The following is a 21609-nucleotide window of genomic DNA, read 5'->3' as shown; positions in this document are numbered from 1 at the left end:
GATTCAGATCTGATTCCTTTAAGATTTCTCACAAAGCTAAGTTGCCACAGAGACAGGTTTTGCCCAATCTCTCTCAGGGTCTGAGGCTCACTCTCTGCTGCATCGATCACAGCTTCTCATCCTGCCAAATTTGCAGAGAGCTGAAACAATGTTCATAAGGGGCAATATAAGACTCTGGGCTAGTCACATTTTGGGACTGTATTTTTTTTAAATGTGTAGGATTATGCATAGTTATTTGAATACACTGCTTATTAAATAAATAGCATTGTGATAGAGAACAGATTTTTATCACCAGTGTGATTTTTATATTCCTATTTTGGCCAATGTATATCAGAAAGAACTGGCCATCTCTCATCTATGTTCAAGATACAGAGCATTTCAATACCTCCACTTCTCGTGTTGTGCTTCCACTGCCAGATATTTTGTGCCTATGTTTCTATAGTAAGCCAGTCTGATTGCTACGTGAGCCTCTGGTTGCCAACTGCTTCAGATGAAAAATTCCACACCAAAACCATAAAAAACTGCAGAAATCCCGTGTGGAATGAAACTTTCTACTTCCGGATACAGAGACGAGTCAAGGTACACAAACAAAACCCTCTCTTCTTCATCTCATCTCTATACAGCTTCTTTCCATTTAGCCTGAAATAGGTTGTCATGACCTCTAATGCCTTTCTGAGATTACTTAGAATTCCCCTAGCAAGCTGGAGCAAAACAATTATGGCTTTTGCTGGAATTCACTTATTTCCTAAGAGATAGTTATTATTTATACATTGGTAACATGAGCCTGACCTCCTTGAAGAAAGTTGATGGGACCAATGTCAGAGTGACAACACAAAGAAACTATGAAATGAAAATATAAAGCAATGCGATAAGAAAAAAAAAAACACGTTTCCTTGAGAGAACATGAAATAATGGCCTATCAATTCCAGGAAGCTGCTAAATTCTAGTATGGTTAAGATCTTCACTCAGTTTGCTGCTGATAATTACACTGCACTCAAATATCTATGAATAGGTGGCTGAAAGTAGAAAGCCCAAGGACATAGAAAGGTGGTAACTGATATGAAGAGACCTCTACAGTCCTTGATGATAAAAGGCAACATAGGACTTCTGGTTACCCATATTTCTTCCCAAAAGCTTGCATTTTTGGTGAGAGCTACTTAAAAGCATAAAAGGTGACCCAAGAGAAATCTCACTTTGGCCTTAATTGACAAGACTAGAAGCTGTTTCTTGTATCAGAGATTACGCTCATCTTCTTACTCTTCCTTGTGACACTTTGCCATCAATACTTTTCTATTTCCTCTCCGTAAAGCAGGCGCTTAACCTGGAAGAGCTGCAGAATCTCATACTTCCTGAGTACATGATAACGAATTGGACAATTTTCATTTCTTTTCCCAGAATATTCTGGAAATTACTGTTTCTGATGATGACATCATTCATGATGATGACCATGCAATTGTGCTTTTTGATGTAGCTAAGATCCCCCTTGGGGCAAGGGTGTTTACAGCATTCCCACTAAATTCACAGGTAAGAGCTCAGTCAGACATTTGGTACATCCTAACATCCATCCACTCCCCTCTGATTAAAGAGGTGTGCTGCGTCTTCTGTATTTTACAACCAGGACCAGCTTGGTGGTAAAAAATGTAACAACATTTCATAAAATCTTGGAAATTGCGCACCAGTGGAAATCGCACACCAGTGACAAAATAGAGGGCCATCTCAAATTTCTTTGGGTTTCCTCTGGCACAGATCACGGCCAAATTCCCAAGCCCCAGAGCAGATGCAGTTTTAGGGAAGATTTGCACTTCTAATAATCTGAAAGAAAATGACAGGGAAATGACCTGTTTCCACAATATTTTACTAAACACCAAGTCTTAGCATATTCTGTTCAGCACATGGGAGCAGGCAAGGAAGAAAGTGTAAAAAACAACGGTTTACTGGGGAGACTCGTAAGCACCAAACACCCTTTGTTCTGCTGGTACAATTGGGATTTTCTTTTCCTAGGGGAAGAAAAAGCTGCTTCTGTTCTCTAATGCTGACAATAGCAAGCACGAAAGAGATTATAGTTTCCTACTAAAGCGTAAAGAAAACTGCTTGCAAAAATGAAGGTCACTTTGCAAACCTCTGCACATGTTAATTGAGACTGCTTCATTTTTGTTTTCTTTTCAGAGAAGAGAGGAGCTGGAAGTTGAGTTTGTATTGGAGAGCATGTGAGTAAAATCCCATTATTACGGGAACAGCAGCTTAGAGTGGTGCATCAGTGCCGGAAAACCTTCTGTACACCCAGCATCATTTTAATAGCCAGATTCGCCCTTTTTCCAAACTTAATACGTGCATCAGCAAATCATTGTAAGAAAGGAAAACGTCGTGATGTGGAGAATGTGTTCAGAATTTTTAATTCTATGACTTTTTGCTAAAATTTATATATTACTTACTTAGTTCAGAGTTGGTTTTCTGGGACTGGTAAATTCCGCTGCAGTAAGTCTATAGATTTTCTGGAGAGGACTCTCTGGGCAGCTTACGGCTGAGGAGAATGTTGCTACCCAATTTGTGACATACATGTGCTATTAAGGCTGTTATAAGCACTTTCCAGGTGCTTTATTGCAATTGAATAATTTCTGCTGGGTAGTTACGTGGCACCTGGTGAAAAGGGGGCATAGTTCTACAAATGGTAGGAAGGAGCAAATTAAAAAAAAATTAAGAGGGATGAATGTGTACTGTTCAGGACAGCATCCAGATTATACTCTTTATAAAATTCATATTATTTAAGTCTATAGATTTTCTGGAGAGGACTCTCTGGGCAGCTTACGGCTGAGGAGAATGTTGCTACCCAATTTGTGACATACATGTGCTATTAAGGCTGTTATAAGCACTTTCCAGGTGCTTTATTGCAATTGAATAATTTCTGCTGGGTAGTTACGTGGCACCTGGTGAAAAGGGGGCATAGTTCTACAAATGGTAGGAAGGAGCAAACTAAAAAAAATTAAGAGAGATAAATGTGTACTGTTCAGGATAGTATCCAGATTATATTGTTTATAAAATACATATTATTTGTTCTTGTTTTCTAGCCAGGATCTTCCTGAAACCATCATCACAAATGGAGCAATAGTGGTAAAATATTATTTGTTTTGTTCTCCTGTGTTCTTTCCCACATCATTCTTTCCTTAGCTGACTACGATGGCAGTGAGGGAAACGCTGCAATCCTTCATTCTTTAGTGATGCTTTTTCTCTTAGAAACTTTATCCTTGAGGAGACCAGCATGATCTTAGAGGCACCTTTAGACTGCTATCATCTTCCCTTGTTTTATCTGCATCTATTGAAAATTACAATAAGTTTAGCATAGCACCATCTTCCTAAGTGACAATGAAGTTATTCTCACTGTCACTGAGTCTCCAACACAGTTGGCCCCCACATTCAAGCAGTGACCCTTCCTACAATGACCCTTCCAAAATCTGTCAGCACTGCTGGTGAGACAGCTGGATGAGTAATGCAATTCTCTGTCCCCATCATGTCTATTCTAGTGTCGTGAAGTAGCCTGCTTGGAAGTTAATTTGGACAGCAGGATAAAAAAGAAGCATTTTTCAGGTACGCTTATTGAGTCTTTAACTGAATATTAGTGATTTTACCCTCTCTAACAATGGCTACAAAATGCATCATGCAAATACTAAGACTTTAACTGACCACAGCTAATGCGATTGGCAAAAACTTTGCAGTAGGGAACATCAACTGTTCTGCAGCATGTGTAGGTTCAGGGTTCTGACTTTATGGTGAGCCTTGTGCCAGACTAGAAACAACATCAGATGCTTGTACAGAAAGTACCAAAACCCCAGGCTGAGATCCTGAAAACTTCTGCTGTAGTACTGCTAAACCCTGGAGAAACTGACTCCCTTAGGTGCAACGGTCCATGGCCTTAACTTTCCTCAGGCTCTCTGACAGTTCAACTTCTGCATATGCACAGAAACACCTCATTTTTTGCAGGGGTTAGCCGCTCAGCAGCTGGCTCCCACCTGATCCTGATCAAGATCCAGAATCTAGAAGTTCCTCTGCCCACATCCTCTGAGGGGCTGGATCTGGTAGGCAATCTCAGAGCATGCATAACCCACCCCAGCAGGATTAGCTGATCTCTTCATATAAATAGGTTCCCCTGAAGCAGCTTCAGATCTGATTTTCTGGGACTGAGTACTTCTGTTGCTCATTATTTGGCCTGGGAGGAGGATGATTTACAATGTAAAGTACCTGGCTGCACTCACTGTGTCATGATGCAACTGTAATAGAAATGCAGTAGTTTAAAATTTAGTGCCATTCACATCACACCCCCACCTGGCTTCTTGTTAAGCCCATTATAAAGCCACAATCACCTGTAATGTTTGGGTTTTGAATCACTTTCAGCAGGCAGCTTTCCAAATACAAAGGAAGAGGAGAAGGGGTTTGGTCAAAGTTATCTTTTGCTTCTTTTTTTCCACTTTCTGTCTTTTTTGCAATTAGAAGTAACTTTTTGTGTGCATTTTATCTCATTGATTTAGAAAATGAATTAATGTTTACACTGAGAGGATCCTTTGAAGAAACCCAGAAAGTTTCAGTGGGCTGTGACTCGTGCTCCGCTCTCCCAGATCCCACCTTCTTCCACTACGCCAAATACAAACAACCTTCCCTGGATGTTGAACTCACCAAGAAGAGGAGGCTTCCTGCCTTTGTACGTTACCCCAGAACATGGTAGATAACAGAGACAGTCCTATGATCAGATCTTTAACTGTCAGTAGGCAGCAAGAGGAGAACTTTTCTGCCTTAACCATAAAGACTGTGCTCCTTTTCAGTGTGCTTGTGTGTCATCTGGATCAAGGAGAAGAGGTGCCCCCCTGACTCTCCCTCTGAAGTCGCTCCCCTCCGAGTGGGAAGTAGTTGGCCAGGTAAGTGTCTGCTGGCCAGTTGGGGATTTAGTGGGGAATCTTTTGCAAGCTTTTAAAATTGTTGCTGATCCCAAGAAGCAGAAACCAAAGACCACCTTTCTTTACAGAGAGCCAGTTGTTTTGTAGCCTCCCTTGAATGTAGGGCAATGCATAAGGAGATAAATTATTTGTAGTAAAATAAAATGGGAAATCCAGGGCAGAAGGAGGAAAAGTGTCTAAGCTGTGGCTCATGCTTCTTCTGTTGTCTGTATCCTCAGCCAGGCTGGAGGTCATTGGGTGCCACTGGGACTGAGGGGTGAGGCTGCAGCCATGGGAGGCAAATCCCGGCCACACTCATGAGGTGCTCAGCCCCTTTGGCTTCTCGTTGTATTTCACACTGCGATGTGAGAGACTTTAGTTTCAAGACCCATGTTTGACGGTGAACCCTCCCAGGGAGGTGAGGTGTAGCACTGTGGCTCTTCTGCTGTTTGTGTAGCTAAGTAATGCCTTAGAGAGAAGATGCAGACAAAGATGATAATACCAAAGCCTTAATTTATTAAACTTCTGCACATCTTTGGGTACTAATGAAACACTGAGAGGAGAGCCTATTTCCCAATCTCAGTTTCATGAGGTTCAGAGCTTTGTAGATGTAATGATGACCCAAAAGAGCTATGTCTCATTCTGAGTAGCAGAAAAGGACTGTTTTAAGCAAAATATCGATATTCATAATTTGACCTTTTTGACTTTCAGCACAGAAAATTTGATTTGCACTTTAAGGTGAAAAAATGGTAAGAGATGTTATTTATCTTCCTTCTGTGTTTTTCCTCTCAGTTCTTTGAATTTGGATAGATGTCAATTAAGTTCCAGTTCCTTTGTTACTGCCTGCATCCTGAATGCTGGCTCATCCTCATTTCAGACTATAAAATATAATGGACTCAGTACAGAATACAGAGATTTTCAGTGGCTGTGAGTTTATGTAATGGCACTACACGGTAAGTTAAGAAAAGTTTTTATAGAGAACACACCAATTATCTAATGGTATTTTGCTGCATTCAAAATGAGGTGCCAAGGGCCACTGCAGACACTCTTTGATACCTCTACAAATTATTGCAAACGCAGATTTTCAATAAAAGCAGCATTTCAGAAGTAATTGAAAGAAACTTTTCTGTTTGCCAAGGTCAGAGAAAAAAAACTAAAAGACTTAAGCCAGAGTGTCTGGACACTCTAGGATATGAAAAAACTTGAACTAATAAATGTGCCTGTATTTATTTTTTAATATCTACTCAAAGAGATACATGCAAATTAATTCAATCAAGTGACTGATTATTTCTAAACCAAGGAAACACATTGTGTATTTTGAGATATGGTTAAGGCCTTAGTAAAATTTATACAATGAATATGTTACATTATGTAGGAAGTTCTTTTTCCTTACAAAAGCAGGTGCATCTTCTATCGTGCTGTTAATTTTCAGTAAATGTGCTATGAGGTACATATACAATTTACAGCTGCCATTTAAAAACTTCTTCCCTACCACACCTAAGAAAGGTTTTCATAGCAGCTTCCAAACTGCACCTGTAGTGCTTATAAATATCCATGAATTACTATATACACCCACACACAAAAAAAAATCCAAACACGGAAGTCCACATCTTCGGTCCCACGATTTGCAGGTGTCAGTGGAAGTTTGCACAACCTTTGAAGGTGTGTTTAAAAGCCACCTTTAAAACACTGCCCTCTGCAGGCTTTTGGTTTTATGTCCGAAAGGGAACAATTCTGTTACTTGTAGCTGCGTTTAATTTCAGGCATCTTCGGCAGGGAGGGAAAAAAAGAAACCTTTTCAGTCCAAAGGAAGACGTACTGTTGTTCTGAAGGAACAAAATACCACATTCATCTCTTCCTTCTTTGCTTTATGTAGACCTGATGGTGAAGGCATGTCTATTTATGAAGTAGAAGCAATTAAAATTAGGCTATAAACGTGATGTGAGATACCTAATCTACTCTGTTCCAGCCAGGAAGACCTAGACGTACGCCTGGGGTTTGACCTGTGTGCCCAGGAACAGGATTTCATTCGGAAGAGGAAGAAGGTTGTTGCAGCCGCTCTGAAGGACATTCTCCAGCTGGAGGAGGCCTTGCAGGACGATGAGGTATCTGAGACATAATTGTTCTCTGCTTTCTCCACATCTGAGTGTTAAATGTAGCGTTTGTGTTCAACTCCCATTTTCCTGGAAACAATGTAAAGGTTTTTGTGCAAGCTATGGCTAACTTTTCTTTATTCTAGGGAAGAAATGAGTACTTATAGGGAACATTAATAAAAACCTGTAGGCCTGTTGCTACAGGATCTAGCTTTGTGTTGAGTAGCAGTCTGCACAATGCTGCAGAGAATGGCTAGATGCTCTCAGGATCAAAGTCAAAGCCTCCTTTAGGCCTCACAGTCATCTCAGCCAGACCTAAACCTTTAATTCAGCACTTCTTTCCCTCACAGTTCAAACTGGACTTCATTTTATTGTGCCTGTTGTGCCAGCACTTAAGCTCCCATATTTTAAGCACAGCACACTGCCAGTCTGAGCTCATCATCTGCTGTGGCTGGAGCGTGTGCTTGCTCAGCAAATGGGAACGATAGTAGAGCGATCAAGGCAGGGAAAAACCAGGTTTCTGGTTTTTAATTATATTCCTATGACTACAGTGTGAAGCCTGAAATCAGACAAATTTGCCTCGTTTTGCCCTAAACTGAGCTCAGCATTTTTTTTTCCTCAGCTGGACCTTTCACACACAAGACCTTGCCTTTAAATGCCAGCATTAAACTGTGGGCCATTTCCTTCTCCTCAGACATAGAGGCACCCATGCTTCCCCGTAGGACAATCTCCCTAGATTATCCTGACGATTTGCACATGAGATGAATTCATCCCAATCCACGGTAGTACCTATCCTTACTGTTAACAGAGCCACTTCATACCTATGGATTAATCCTTCCTCTAAGACTGCCAGATTCTGGATTTCTGTATCACCACAGAAAGACATAATTGCAGCTCACTTGCATACCTACTATTGTATGTACAGAGGTGGTATGTGGAGTGAGTATGGTTTATCTTTCCCTTCAGCAACTGTAAAAGGGGATGGTGACACCAGCGTCTGGTCTCAGGGAATCTGAACTCTGTGCTCTTAAACCCATCAGTCATGATACATTTAGTATGGCCTGTGAAATAACTATACAACAGTAGAAATCAGCTTTAGCAAACTTCAGTAACTGAGACATTATTACTACTCACATGGAAACTCTGAGACAGCACCCGTGTTTTCTGCGCTCTTGCAGCTGATAAGAATCTGGTTCAGATGGCAGGAGGTACCATTCTCTCTAGTTTTTTGCTGGTCTGCGTTATTTGTTTTTCAGTGGAGCACTGAAAACATGATGTCTGAGATGATGGTTTTCATGTCCTAATGCACAGCTCCTTGGCAGAGGAAACTTGAAGTATTTCTTACTCCTTCTATGTCCCATTATTAATTCAGGTTTTTCTCCTTGCATACTGGCGGCATCTTTATTACTGTATCAGTGCTGTAACTTTCCTTTTGTTTCTAATCAATGATGTCTCTCTCCCCTCTCAGACCATGTCAGTAAACACATTTATTTTGGGGTTGAACAGGTACCTGTGGTGGCAATCATGACAACGGGTGGTGGAACCAGAGCTCTGACAGCCATGTACGCTCACCTTCTCAGTGTGCAGGAGCTGAATGTCTTAGACTGTGTCTCATACATCACTGGTTTATCTGGCACAACATGGTAAGACCAAAATAAACAAAGTCTTAATAGGAATTGCCTATATGTGATGTCAAGAAGTGATGTGAAGAGTTGTATCATCTTTATTATCAAGAAATTACCTTTTTTTTCTGCTCTGGCTTTTGCTTGTTTCCTTTGGTGTGTATTTGCCAGCATTTGGAATTAACTCAGTCCTGATTAAACACGTGGATGGTACCACACACACGTGTGCTTTTCATGTAAATCCAGGCATGATGACCTCCCAAAGCAAAGCTGTGTTTCAGAATTCACATTTTTCCTTGTGTTTCTTAACTATTTCTTTTAGGACGATGTCAAACTTGTATGAAGATCCTGACTGGTCCCAAAAGGATCTTAAAGAAACACTCAAGGATGTCCGAAAACATGTGCTCAAAAATAAGTTCTTGACTTGTTTTGCCCCCGATCGTCTGAAATACTACTTGAAAGAACTGTGCCAGAGGGAACAGGAAGGACATCGGATATGTTTCACAGATCTATGGGGACTCATCATTGAAACCATGTTACACGATAAGGTACAATAGCAGCACCTTTCTCTTCAGATTTGCATATTTAGTGACTATAGAGGTGAGGAGAGACAGTAAATCAACAGAAGTTGAGATTGGAAGGGATCTCTTGAGGTCATTTTTTCCAACAGCCCTGCTAGAGTCAGCTGCCCTGAACCATGGGCTTTTGATATTTCCACAGATGAAGACTCTACAACTTCTCTGGGCAACATACACCAGTGTTTGACCACCCTTATGGAAAAAGGGGGTTTTGCTTGCTTCCTTGTTTGTTTTCCAGACATTTTCCTGAAATAAATAATGTAATATCAACATTTTCTTCCTATCATTGAAATCTCAGATTTTTTTCAGGATGTGAACTTAATTTAGGACTATTTGTGTGCTTAAGTGTTGGGACAGAGGAGGGTCAGAGATAAGGATGACAGCAGCTCTCTGAACTAAACCAGTGGGGAGCATCCTAATTGGAGTCCAGTATGCACTGCATTGTCAGCATCCAGGCTTAGACGAAGCTGGAGGCTCTTTGTGTCATCTCACTGTCCTCAGCCACTGTCCTTCTTCAAAACAGGAGGACTCCCATAAGCTCACAGACCAGCAGCAGGCACTAAATCAGGGTCAGAATCCCCTGCCCATCTACCTCTCTCTCAATGTGAAGGACAAAATCAGCGACCAGGACTTTAGAGGTAATAATACTTCAGAATTGCATTTAACATTTAATCCCAATAAGAGTCAATTTAGGACTATGTAAAGAAATCAGTTCGATGCCCAAACCTTCTAAAGCAACAATCCACCTAAGAGTAATATTTAAATAGTTAAATTTTTTAACTTCTTACTGTATTCAGCTATATTCAGGATCAACAGCAGGATGATGGAGGATATAATCACAAAACTATGTGCTGCATTACCTCAGAAATCCAAAGTTTGTAGAGAAATTTAAATGTAATTTAAATGTAATTGAACAATTCACTCTTCATGTTCAACACTGTGGAATGTGTCTGTTTGCAAACTGTGCTAGAAACAAGTCTGCCTTAACCTGGCCAATATCATATGTTTTATTCAACTAATTTGTGCCTCTGCTGCTATAATCAGTCTGTCTTGTGCTTCTTCTGTCAGAATGGGTGGAATTCACCCCTTATGAGGTAGGATTCCCAAAATATGGTGCCTTCATTCGTGCAGAAGATTTTGGTAGTGAGTTCTTCATGGGTCGCCTGATGAAGAAAATGCCAGAATCCAGAATCTGCTTTTTGGAAGGTGATTTGTTGATCAAAATGTAAAGTAATGTAATGTAATACAATATAATCTGCTTCTGTTCAAACCACTCTTCTGAAGTGAAGCAGTTTTATATGCCAGGAGCAGTAAATGGCAAAATACTGGAACTGATAACAGGTCACTATCTGCAGGACTTCTTAGTTTCTCTGCAAATTTATTCAGCTGAACAGATCTGTTTGATATCATATGTGGTATGCTTACTGACATGAGGCCTTCACAGTACTTACATGTCTTTGTCAGCAACAAAAGTTGTGTAACATTGCCGCTAAGTTAAATCATCAGTCTCTTTGCAACCTGAGCCTCTAAAATGCAGCCTTCTATCTGCAATGTTCCTGTCACAGCTAACCCTGAGTAATCCTCCAGGATAGCCCTTCCATTTCAGAGTGCAAATAGGTCATAATATTTACCTTTTTATCCTCTTGCACAAGAACAGTAAAAGCAGTGAAGAAATCTTCTTTTCCCTTTGCGAAAGCAATCTCTTGCCTCATTGTTCTTCCTACTTCCACCAATTGCATAAAGGCAGTTTCAGGGGTTTTTTGAGAAGTTAAGACTTGCTTATGTGGACATTTCATTACAGCTAGTGGTGAGGTGTAAGGAAGCAAATCAGAATCTTTCTGTCCCCGACTGCTGTGTCAAACAAGGTACCCAGGTCTCCCTTTCTGTGGTCAGAAATGCCAGCAGGCCACACGCCCCTTTCCTACACCTCCCACCTGGGCACTTTCTTCTTCCCCTCTCTAGAGTGATGCTGGGCCATGTCTGTTCCTGTTTCCTGTCAATGACCCAGAGTTTCTTCACTCAGGCAGTGTTACTTACTTCAGCGACACTGTTATTTGAAAGGTTTTCTGTCAATTCCTTTGTACCCCAGCCCCTGAAGAGAGCAAGGATTGACCACGTAGGTCCTACAGCTCTTTCCTGCGTGGCTGAGCCCATCCCTCTGACTGCAGGCTGGTGTTGCTGGGCCAGGCCATCCCCTGGATGCTCAGGTGCAGCCTCTTCTGTCCACAGCTTTCATCCTCCCATGAGCGCCAGGCTTAGTTCAGCAGTTTGGAGGGTTCAGGAAGGCACTGTTGCACACCTGGCACATCGACCCATACCAGGTGACAGTGTTTTCTCAGCCTGAAAGACTGTAGGAAAGTGGCTGGACTGCCATCAAGTATGCTACATCTGTTAGTAGAAGGAAGAACTTGAAAATGTTGAATATGCCCTAAACCCTCAAAAATCAGAAGAGAAACCAAACGACTCCTACCTTTATGCTTTCTATTTTAATAACTTTTAAGTCAGCTTCCTTAGTTGAAGGGTTATTAGTGTACGAATCACGAATGCTTTGTGGCTGACGGTCCTGCGTGATAACTGCGTACCTGTAACGGGATTATGCTCCAAATAAAATCTTTAGAACTACAAACAGTGGAAACTTGGGGAATAAGAAATGTTTGAGGGCAGGTATTAAGATGTACTTGCCAAAATGTGATTTGCTACATAGCGAAAAATGAATGTGTTAGCAAGTATACTGAAAATATTACCAACCCTCTTCATATATACCTATAAATCAGATTCTTTATATACATTATGGATTCATATACCAATTCAGAAAGATGTTTCCTTTTATTTGCACACTAAGATAATGTAATGGATAACGTTTGCTGGTGAGCGCAGAAAGTATTGAAAGTCATTGTGAATAAAACTACCTCCAGGTTCTTACTGATATATTTCCTGTCAAATATATCCTATGCCACAGGGATCTGGAGCAGTGTATTTTCCTTGAATCTTATGGATGCTTGGTATATATCTGTTCATTCAGAAGACTTCTGGCACAAATGGACCCGAGACAAAATTACTGACATAGGTGGGTTATTCTTATGCCATTATGTTCTTTTCTTTTCTTTTTTTTATCATTATTTTTTTTACACTCTGTGCTACTATTCTCTCACTGATTTTGCTTTCAAAGCCTTTTGGAATCTCCTGTAATCCACACAGAAATTGATGCTGAATATTGCTGCATGGCAGTAATTTCAGTTGTGTGAGAAAAGAATCCATGGAATCCACAGGGAAAACAAAAAAAAAAGAGAGAGAATGGTCCTCATGTGCCCTTTTCAGAGCACAAGGGTAAAACTGGAGAACAATATCCCTGCAGAGCAGGAGAGGCTGGAGGCCTCCTCTAGTGATCCAGAGTCATCCAGTTCCTCTCTTGGAAGCTGAAGTATGGCATGAGGCTTCACAGAAACAAGAGCAGTCATCATCTTTGGCTCTCTGGAGTCTACAAAGCATGAATATAAACTTCGGTACTATTGGAAGAAATTCCACACTAGTCCTAAGGTTAAGATTTGCAAAACATGCTACCAAAGTAAGAAAGAACTGCAGGGTGGAATTTCAAGGAGAAACACACAAGACAGAAAGAAAAAGATAAGGAAATGTAGCCAAAAGGGCGATTTATTTTAACTTGTAGGGTGTAGTTTCTGGTTGTCAAAACAAGAAACTTAAATTTGCTAGTAAGAAACATCAATTGTGTTTGCATTTTTTATTTGTGTGGCTGAGAGATGTAGCATGAAGGAGCAGAGGAAGACAGGGTAAATGCAGGGAATACTGTAGTGGGTAAAATCCTAGAAAAGCAAAGGAAGTTATAGTATGTGAGATGGACTCACAGTAGAAATAAGGCTTCTACTACTGTGGACTGAGAAGAAAAAATGGATTCTTTAAAACTTAGCTGGAATTTTGTGGAGATCTTGGAAATAAAAAGAGCAAGAAGTTCAAGTTTGCTAAACACGTTAAAGCAAATTATGATTCCACAGACTGACTTCGACAATGAAACACAAACAAGCCCAGTTATTCTTTCTTCTGCAGGTGATGAAACCCTATTCCCTACAAGACCAAATGAGCTGAATACTCGAGTGGTTTGTCCCACTGACAGCTTCTCAAGTATTTTCCGAGACGTTGCCATGACACGTCCAGCAGCTTCAGAAATCCATAACTTTCTGAAGGGCTTCCAGATGAACAACAACTACCTAGAGAGCAAGTTTTCCAAATGGAAAGGTATGGTAATAGCACCCTGGTTTTAGTTATATTTTAAATGATCTTTGTGAAAAAAAAGCAATTAGTCAACCAGTGTAAATCTGCTGATGTGCCAGCCTGCACACTTGTGGCATGGCACTGATGCCATCATATGCTGTCTCTTGCCCAGCCAATACTCAAGAGTTGTGGGAGGGAGCCCTGTTTCATATTACCTTTTCACCTGTAATTAAGATATAACCTTTCTAACAGTATTCTTTGTTATCCAGTTTGGGAATTTGTGTTCAGTCTGGTACCAGTTCTTCTATGTACCTTAGTAGTTGTGTGCCTGTTCTTGTAGTGTGCAAGGCACTGAATGTCTTTAGCCTTTACCATGTTCACATAGTCAGGTGTCATTTTGATTTTTTACATGTTAAAAGAAAAAGTAAAACAAAACAAAACACTCAACTTGGTCAGAGTCACACACAAAACCAGGCAATGGAATTAACTCTGTTTCTCTGAGCCCCAAGTTTTGCTTCTTAATTAGAGGAAAGCCAAAGAAATTGCAGAGTAAATAGTGAAAAGAGGAAGCCAGATGAGGAACTGAGAAACTACTGAACTGCAGCTATCAGCTAGATAGGTAGGTCTAAGACTCAAGAAAAGCTGAATTCTCTTTTTGTTAACAATTGACTTTCCTCAGCACTTCTCTTGCATTGAGCTCCTCCTCTGAAAACAAATGCTTCTTTTCTAGACTGTGAGCTTGACTCTCAACCCAACCACCTGACAGCAGGAACAGACTACCTCATCCTGATTGATACTGCATTTGCCTTTGCTACCAGTTACCCACCTCTTATGAGACCAGAAAGACAAGTGGATGTCATTTTGCATTTCAACTACAGTTCAGGTTCCCAGACAGGGGTGAGCCGTGTACATTCTTCTTTACTGATTTCTCTGTTTCATCACTGAGTTCCTAGAACTCACAGAAATTTTTTCCCCAGTGTCTGAGAAATGTAAGTAAACTGACAGTTTACCAGAGTCACCTATCTTTATTGAACAGTACAAGTGTTATCAGGAAGTAAGCATTTAGTAAACTCAGTGTGCCCATTCTTATGAATAAATGTGTTTTAGCTGAATTGGAGGCAGTCAGATGTAGAACAAATGAAGCTAAATGCATCTAAAAATTGTCTAAGACTTCTCAGTGCAATAATACATATTCTTATGCATAGAAAAATGTGCATTCAGGACAATACAACTGTAACAGTAGAAGGGTTTGGTGCAGAAGAACTGATATGCAAATAAATGCAACAGCAGTTTGTATTTAGGAACTTTAAATTCCTTAGGAAAAAAAAAAACAACTAACAAATAAAGTTGTCTAAAGGTGAAATTTTTAATATCCAAATGTGGGGTGTAGATTTTCAAAGACAGGCATGTGAACCCTAGGTTGAACTCTAGACATGTGAACCTGCTGTTCACTTGGACATGTAGCGATAGGACGAGGGGTAATGGTTTTAAACTAGAAAAGGGTAGATTTAGGCTGGATATTAGGGGAAAGTTTTTCAATATGAGGGTGGTAGATCACTGGAACAGGTTGCCCAGAGAGCTGGTAGAGGTCCCATCCCTGGATAAGTTCAAGGTCAGGCTTGATGTGGCTCTGAGCAATCTGATCTGGTAACAGTGTCCCTGCTCACTGCAGGGGAGTTGGACTGAATGATCTTTAAAGGTCCCTTCCCACCCAGTACATTCTATGATTCTAACCCAGATCCATCTCACTTAACTCTGGCCTTCAAGGTCCTGGCTCCATACACAGTCTACATCTAAGTTGGGTACATGCCATAATCTGTCAGAACTCGGCCCTTACCCCACAAACATTCCCAGTCAAACTGGGGTTTGGTTAAACTCAAAGTGCTTCCCATATGTTCTGATGTTTTCTTCTGTTTTGTTTTCCTATCATGGCAACCAGCCCCTGAAAGAAGCCTCTAAATACTTTGCAAAACAGGGAATTTCCCTACAAAAGTGCCAGATGATCAGGAAATCCCACATTTGAAGGAATGCTACATTGTTGGTGACAAGGAGAGCTCAGAAACACCTATTGTGATATTTTTCCCTCTAGTAAATGACACCTTCAGGGACTACAAAGCACCTGGTAAGTTTATGGTTACCCACCACATTAACAGAGGCAGCAGCAGCCTTCTTTCTCTTTTTTTATGGTGCAATAACTGTTGTTCAGACCATGCTGTAAACACAGACTCGGGCTCTCTTGGCTCAGATCTGAACCATATCAAGAAGCTTAAAATATGCAGTTTTCCCTGGGCAGTAGCGCAGCAGCTGGGATCAGCCTTTGGTACATATGCCCCTCCTCATATATTTTTTTCTCTTTTCATAGGTAGATTGTAGAGTTTGCTGATGAAAAGTATATTATCTGCAGTGGCAGAAATTAGCATGGTTATTTCCTCTCATACTTGTCATCCTTTCCTATTAGAGAATGCTCTGGGGAATCTAAGGATTCCATTGTTTAAAATAATTTCCAGGCTTACATTTAGGCAGATAACCTTGGAAACAAAACTGTGAAGCAGCAAAATGATGAAAATACAACACTGAGCCATGGTGACAGTTTCAGTTCACTTCAGTGAGTCCTACTTTGAAATTTAAAAAGTTTTAATAGCAACATTTTAAGTCGGTTCAAAACAGATGAATTCTAAGTCCTGGAACCATACCCCACAACACCATACTACCTCTGTTGGTGCCCAAAGCGTCAGTCACTCATTCTCCAGATGGTAAAATTCCTAATTCATGCTGTGAGAACACTTATTTTTCAATCACTTCAAAGCTCCACAGTATACTGAAAGCCAAAAGTTCTAGGCTGGTATATGGTACATTACATTTAATAACAAAACAAATGAAGAAACCGTTGTCCTAATCGTATTAATTCTTTTTTTTTAAGCAAGTCATTAAAAACTATATCATACTTTTGCTTTGTAGATATTCTGGATTGAGTTCATTGCATATTTGAGGTATATGACTAGGGTTTTGAACAGGATTCAAATAGTCTAAGGGTATTTACACAGGTACACACACCATTCAACTCCAACTTTTAATACTGAGCAGATGACAACCACAATGTTGGTTTCTGCAGTTGCCCTTTGTAGAAAGAATTAGAGAAAGGAGAAAGAATTAGAACAGGAGCTGAGACTGAGCTTCTGTTTTGCTCTATGAAGGAGTTTGCTTCCTCTCTTCCCCTCAGTATTTCCAGAACTCAGAGATGTTGTGCCTAACTCAGCTATCTATTACCAGGCGTACATCAGATGATGTGCAGGTGCTACATGTCAACATAAATTACCAGGGAATCCAGAAAGGGGTGTTACTAGGTATGTAGAAGACATATATGAAGATCTGCATGATACCTGCATATTACATACATTTGAGACAAGCTTGTGCTGCCTAACCAGTTCAGCTGGTAGCTGCAAGCTAAGACTAAACAGAAGAGAGAGAAGGGGTCCTTTCTGAGCCCTCACAGGTGAAGTGTCAGCTGAGCTGACATGGAAGGGCTTGGCCCATGCAGTTTCTGGGAGGGCTGCCACCTCACAGCCGAGACCTGATCTCCATAGCATCAGGATTGATGCTGCAGAAAGTCCTGGGAGGTTGAGAATGGATGTCTGCCCTTTGTTAGTGACCAGCAGAGATCAGCTTGATTTATAATGCTTCGGTGCCATGCCCTAGCCCAGATCTAAAATGTACAGCATATGAAGTATTAGTTCAATCACATGAACGGGCAGTTTTTCCATAGGCAGCTCATCCATCAGCTTGTTCAGCAAAGGGAATTTGGAGCCTGGGCAGTAAACAAGTAAAACTGATATATTCAAACTGTGTTACTTCTGCACTGGTTAGACTATTCCATGATGATATAGAAGGGATTCCCAGTGTGAGGCTTAGACTGCTTCACTGGAGTGATGCCGGTTCAACTCTCTCTGCAAAGCCAGGAGGAGTACATCTATCAGACTTGGAGAGACCCTTCAAGGAAAATCAGAACCCTTTGATCAATGTTGTTAGAGAGGATTCCCCAAATGCAGGTGGCCCTGTCAGTAAGAGGGATGCTAACTTTTCCCAATGCCTGCTCCCCTGCTCTGCTACAGGTGGTACAGGTATCTGTAAAAGCAAAGGGTGATTTTTCAATACAGTAACAGCTCTTGCCAATGTGATGGTCTCACTGGAGGCTGATAGAAAAATTCTTGTGTCTCTGCTCATCTGTGATGAGGAGGGATCAAGCATTATATTTCCTGCCTGACATCATCTACCATTGTGGGGTTGTTGCTGCTCCCTTTCCCTCATGCCAACTGTTAGAAAACCATGGGGTCTGTGGGAACGATGGGGAAGGAAAAGACGTGTGAGCCCCCATGTCAGGTGTACAGGCAAAGCACACAGCTGTGGATCTCCGCATCTTCAGGTCGCTGACAGAGGTGGGAGACTCACCTGTCCTCTAGCAGTCAAAGGCATATACTGGGGTTCAGGAATCTGCAGAATTTAACCAAATAAATTGACCTCTTTCTTTCCAAGAACCTATTTATTCTACATACTAAGAGGTAGATATAAGTTCAGCGTGCCCATATGCTGTGTCCCATCAGTGCAGAGTCAAGCAAAAACTAATATGGCCAAGTGAGCGTCTTACATGCTCCAAGGGCAGGCAGTGTGTGCTCACATTTTTTGAGTTCAGGAAGGGTAAGTTTGCCTACTGCACACTATGTCATGTAAAACACACCCTCACCTAGGAAGGTGCATGTTGCATCTGCTGGAGTTTAGTGCAGAGGTGTATTTCCACCACCTCAGTAAGTGGTAGTGTGTCTAAAACAGCAGCTAAAGCAAAACCTTTCATGGTGTCACTGTCTAGAGCAGATGGCCAGCTCCAAGCTGATGGTCAGCTATTATTTGGAATCACAGGTGACTTATGAAGGTCCTAGAAAAACAAGTTAGAAGATGTGTTTTACATCTTCTGTATCTATGAATTTGTTGAGATTCGTGATTCTCAGTGTAAAAACTTGGGTATTTTTTTGCCCTGTACCAACAACTTACTGTGGAAGTCCCTGTGAATATTTTCTCTTTGATAGCCTACAAATAAAGTTCTGCATTACCTTTGGATCTGGTTTCTGCTGTCAAATGAATTAAAATAAATAACTTTATTGAATTTGTCTTCAGATCATAAGATATGATGGATCTAATATTTCCAGAGAGGACACTTGTGGGACTACCTGCCTAATTATTTTGCCTGGGTCTGTGATATATATGTTGATTAGCTTGAGATGATGAAATGAGCATGAAAAGTTCTTTCAGTGTCCCTGCCAAATCTTAGTGACTCAGGGAATATCAGGTTCACTCTCACTGCTGAGGTTACACAAAGCCTGTAGTTTTTTATAGTAGTAGGTAGCGTGAGGAATTCCCCGTAAATATTTGTGCAGTCTTCTTCCGCGATATGTCCAAATAATGACTCTGTGAAGTCTCTCGGTTTAGATAATCTAGTTGTTTAGGTCTGTTTTCTGTATTTTTATATAATTCTTCCCAGTAGGAACCAAGATGGTGTAGCAGACTGTGCTAGAGCAAGTGTATTTGGTGAAAGAATATCTGTCAGGTTGCTGAGAAGGCAAGTGTGCTTTTGGAAAGCTTGCATCACTGAAAAGCATGGGTCTTCAGCAGCCTATTTCTGAAGTCATGAAAGGATATTAGTGAGGGAAATAACACCATGCAGAGTCGAAGCTGGAAGGCACAAAAAGTGGCAGTGACTTCAGGACTATCACCTGAAAGAAATCATGCTGTCATGGGGTCCTTGCTGCTGTTGTCTGCTTTGGGAGAAGGGGAGGAAAAAGAGAAAGAGTAGTGGCCATTTACTTGCACCTTGGCTAGAAGTGTGGGGTGCCGCGATGGCTGGGAGACAGCAGCAAGGCAGAGGCTGGGGCTGGGAAAGCATCAGCCCTGAGGGAGACCTGGAGACCATCCTGACAGCTCACGCCAGAGCTGGAGGAGGAGGCTGGGAGTCTCACCCTGCTGAGCTCAAAAGAGGAGCTACTCTGCTTGTCTTGGCATTTCTAAGAGTACCCAGGACAACCCCTGCTTGTCTCACTACCAGTAGCTTTTCACCCAAAATATCCCAGCAGTAAAATGCCTGTGGAGGAAGATTTTTGGGTTGTGGTCCACTATGTGTGCATGCCTGAGAAACAGCCAGACCCAAGCTGCTTTTTGTTAATTAACTGAGTCATCATTCCTTAGGTGTGAAACGTAGTCCCTCAGAGATGGCAGAGGGTGAAGTTGATGTTGCCAATACCCGTGGTCCATATTATATAAACAATCTAAGTTATTCAGAGGAAGATTTTGACAAACTGGTGAATCTAAGTTACTACAACGTCCAGAACAATAAAGATTTGATTCTTCAGGCCTTGCGTACTGCCGTAGAACGGAAAAAGCAGCATAAGGAAGAGCAACCACTGCAGAAACCACCTGATGGGGATGGTATGTGTGTGCCTGAGAGAGAGCCAACCCAGCATTCGGCCAACTGCCCAGCACTAGGGAGTATGAAATAAATTATCTTATGTTAATGAAGAAAAAAAGGAATTTGATTAGGAAGTGAAGAAAAGCCAAAGAGTGCCAAGAATAGCACTTTGTCATCGAATGTGCTAAAGCCTGTCTGTCAGTGAAGGGAACAAACACAAACAAACAGAGCTGTTCCTTAATGAATTAATGTGCTTCCCTCGTTGACAACCTCAGGAGCGTGGCTACGTGAGGCTGTGCTCCACTCGTGCTTGCAGAAATGACCTTTCAGGCCAAGGCCGAAATGCGTGGACAAGGACCCATGAGGAAGTTTACGCTGACTGAAGCTGTGTGCTACCTGTGCTATAAAAAGAGGATTGTCAGTCCAGAAGTGCAGCAGAGAACAAAACCCATTGTCTCTAAAACAAAACCCAGAAGCTCATTTGTGAATTAAGGAATCCTTATGTGAATGTAAATAAATACTAAACTTTATATAATAAAACATTTTTCTGGAGTCAGAGTTACAGCAAATAAACATTTTTTTGCAACAAATAGATGTTAAAGTAATTTATATTAGGTGTTTCTTCCTCTACTAGCAAGACAATTAAAGATGACATGCAGAAGTATTTCACAGCTGCTCAAAATCTATTGAAGAAGAAACTATGCCTGCTCCAGACCTAGATGTGAAGTGCCCCAGGATCCTGAGACCCCTTGAGTTTAGGATTACATTTAAGACCCATCTCTACAAGAACTGACTCATGCTCATTTATTTTATTAAGCTGGATTTAAATGTTATTGATACATATAAAAGGTTTAAAGTTTAAAAGTTTTTGAGACTATTACATCTGAAAAGATAACAGAAATACAGACAAAGCAGTTCTAAAATTGTGTACCTAATATCACTCATCCAAATGCAATTTTTAAAATTTGCTGTAGAGCATTGCAACTGAAGTTATTAGAACATTGACTTTCAACTTTCCGATGTTTTGGTCATCACATTAGCATGGCTCCTTTCAAGTAAGTGGTCTCTTTTTCGACAGATGGAATCCCATGTCTCCATTTATTCTTTTTCTAAATTTACTTCTATTCAATGCTATTGATTTCTTTATTAGACATCTTGTATCTACAAGCCCATGTTTCCTACCTGCTTCTCAGTTCTCTTGTAGTATCTTTTGTCAAGAGATCCTATTAGTGTGGGCGACAAATAGAAGCTTTACACATCCCTCTCCCCTCGAGGGTCTCCTTCTAGGTGGAGCACAGAAATGTAGTCCATCCGTTTACCACTTAAGTCAGTGAATGCTTACCTGTGGTGCACACTACAGCAGCCCACACAGCTCTTGTATGGGCTACATGCCCATGGTTTACCTCCCATGGAAACAAGAGAGCAAAGATGGCAGTCTTGCTGACACATGCTGGACCTCATCACAATATGGGGTGGGATGTAGCCAGAGGGCACAGCGAGACCTGGGAATCTGGAAGCACTCCCAGGTTCCCATATACAGTTAGAGTTTTATTGTCTGAAGGGCAAAAATTATCCCATTGACAGCAGGAAGCATCTAGGCAGGAAGTCTGAAGGCAAGCAGAACAAGGTGCGTGAGTGCAAACACTTCCCTGCCCTTCCTGCAGCTTTCCAACAGCCATGAAGGGGTCACGGAGAACAATGAACACATTACCCCAT

The 21609-nt window shown here is 41.1% G+C and overlaps 1 pseudogene; it reads left to right on the top strand.

Moving 5' to 3' along the window:
* The first annotated feature begins 417 nt into the window (after nt 1–417).
* Nucleotides 418–19984, top strand: LOC104535559 (annotated as a pseudogene).
* Nucleotides 19985–21609: the final 1625 nt, after the last annotated feature.

Source organism: Mesitornis unicolor, unplaced genomic scaffold (assembly GCF_000695765.1).
Source record: "Mesitornis unicolor isolate BGI_N332 unplaced genomic scaffold, ASM69576v1 scaffold12681, whole genome shotgun sequence".
NCBI lineage: Eukaryota > Metazoa > Chordata > Aves > Mesitornithiformes > Mesitornithidae > Mesitornis > Mesitornis unicolor.
Note: the sequence above shows the minus strand (reverse complement) of the source record. Positions and strands in the feature narration are given on the sequence as shown.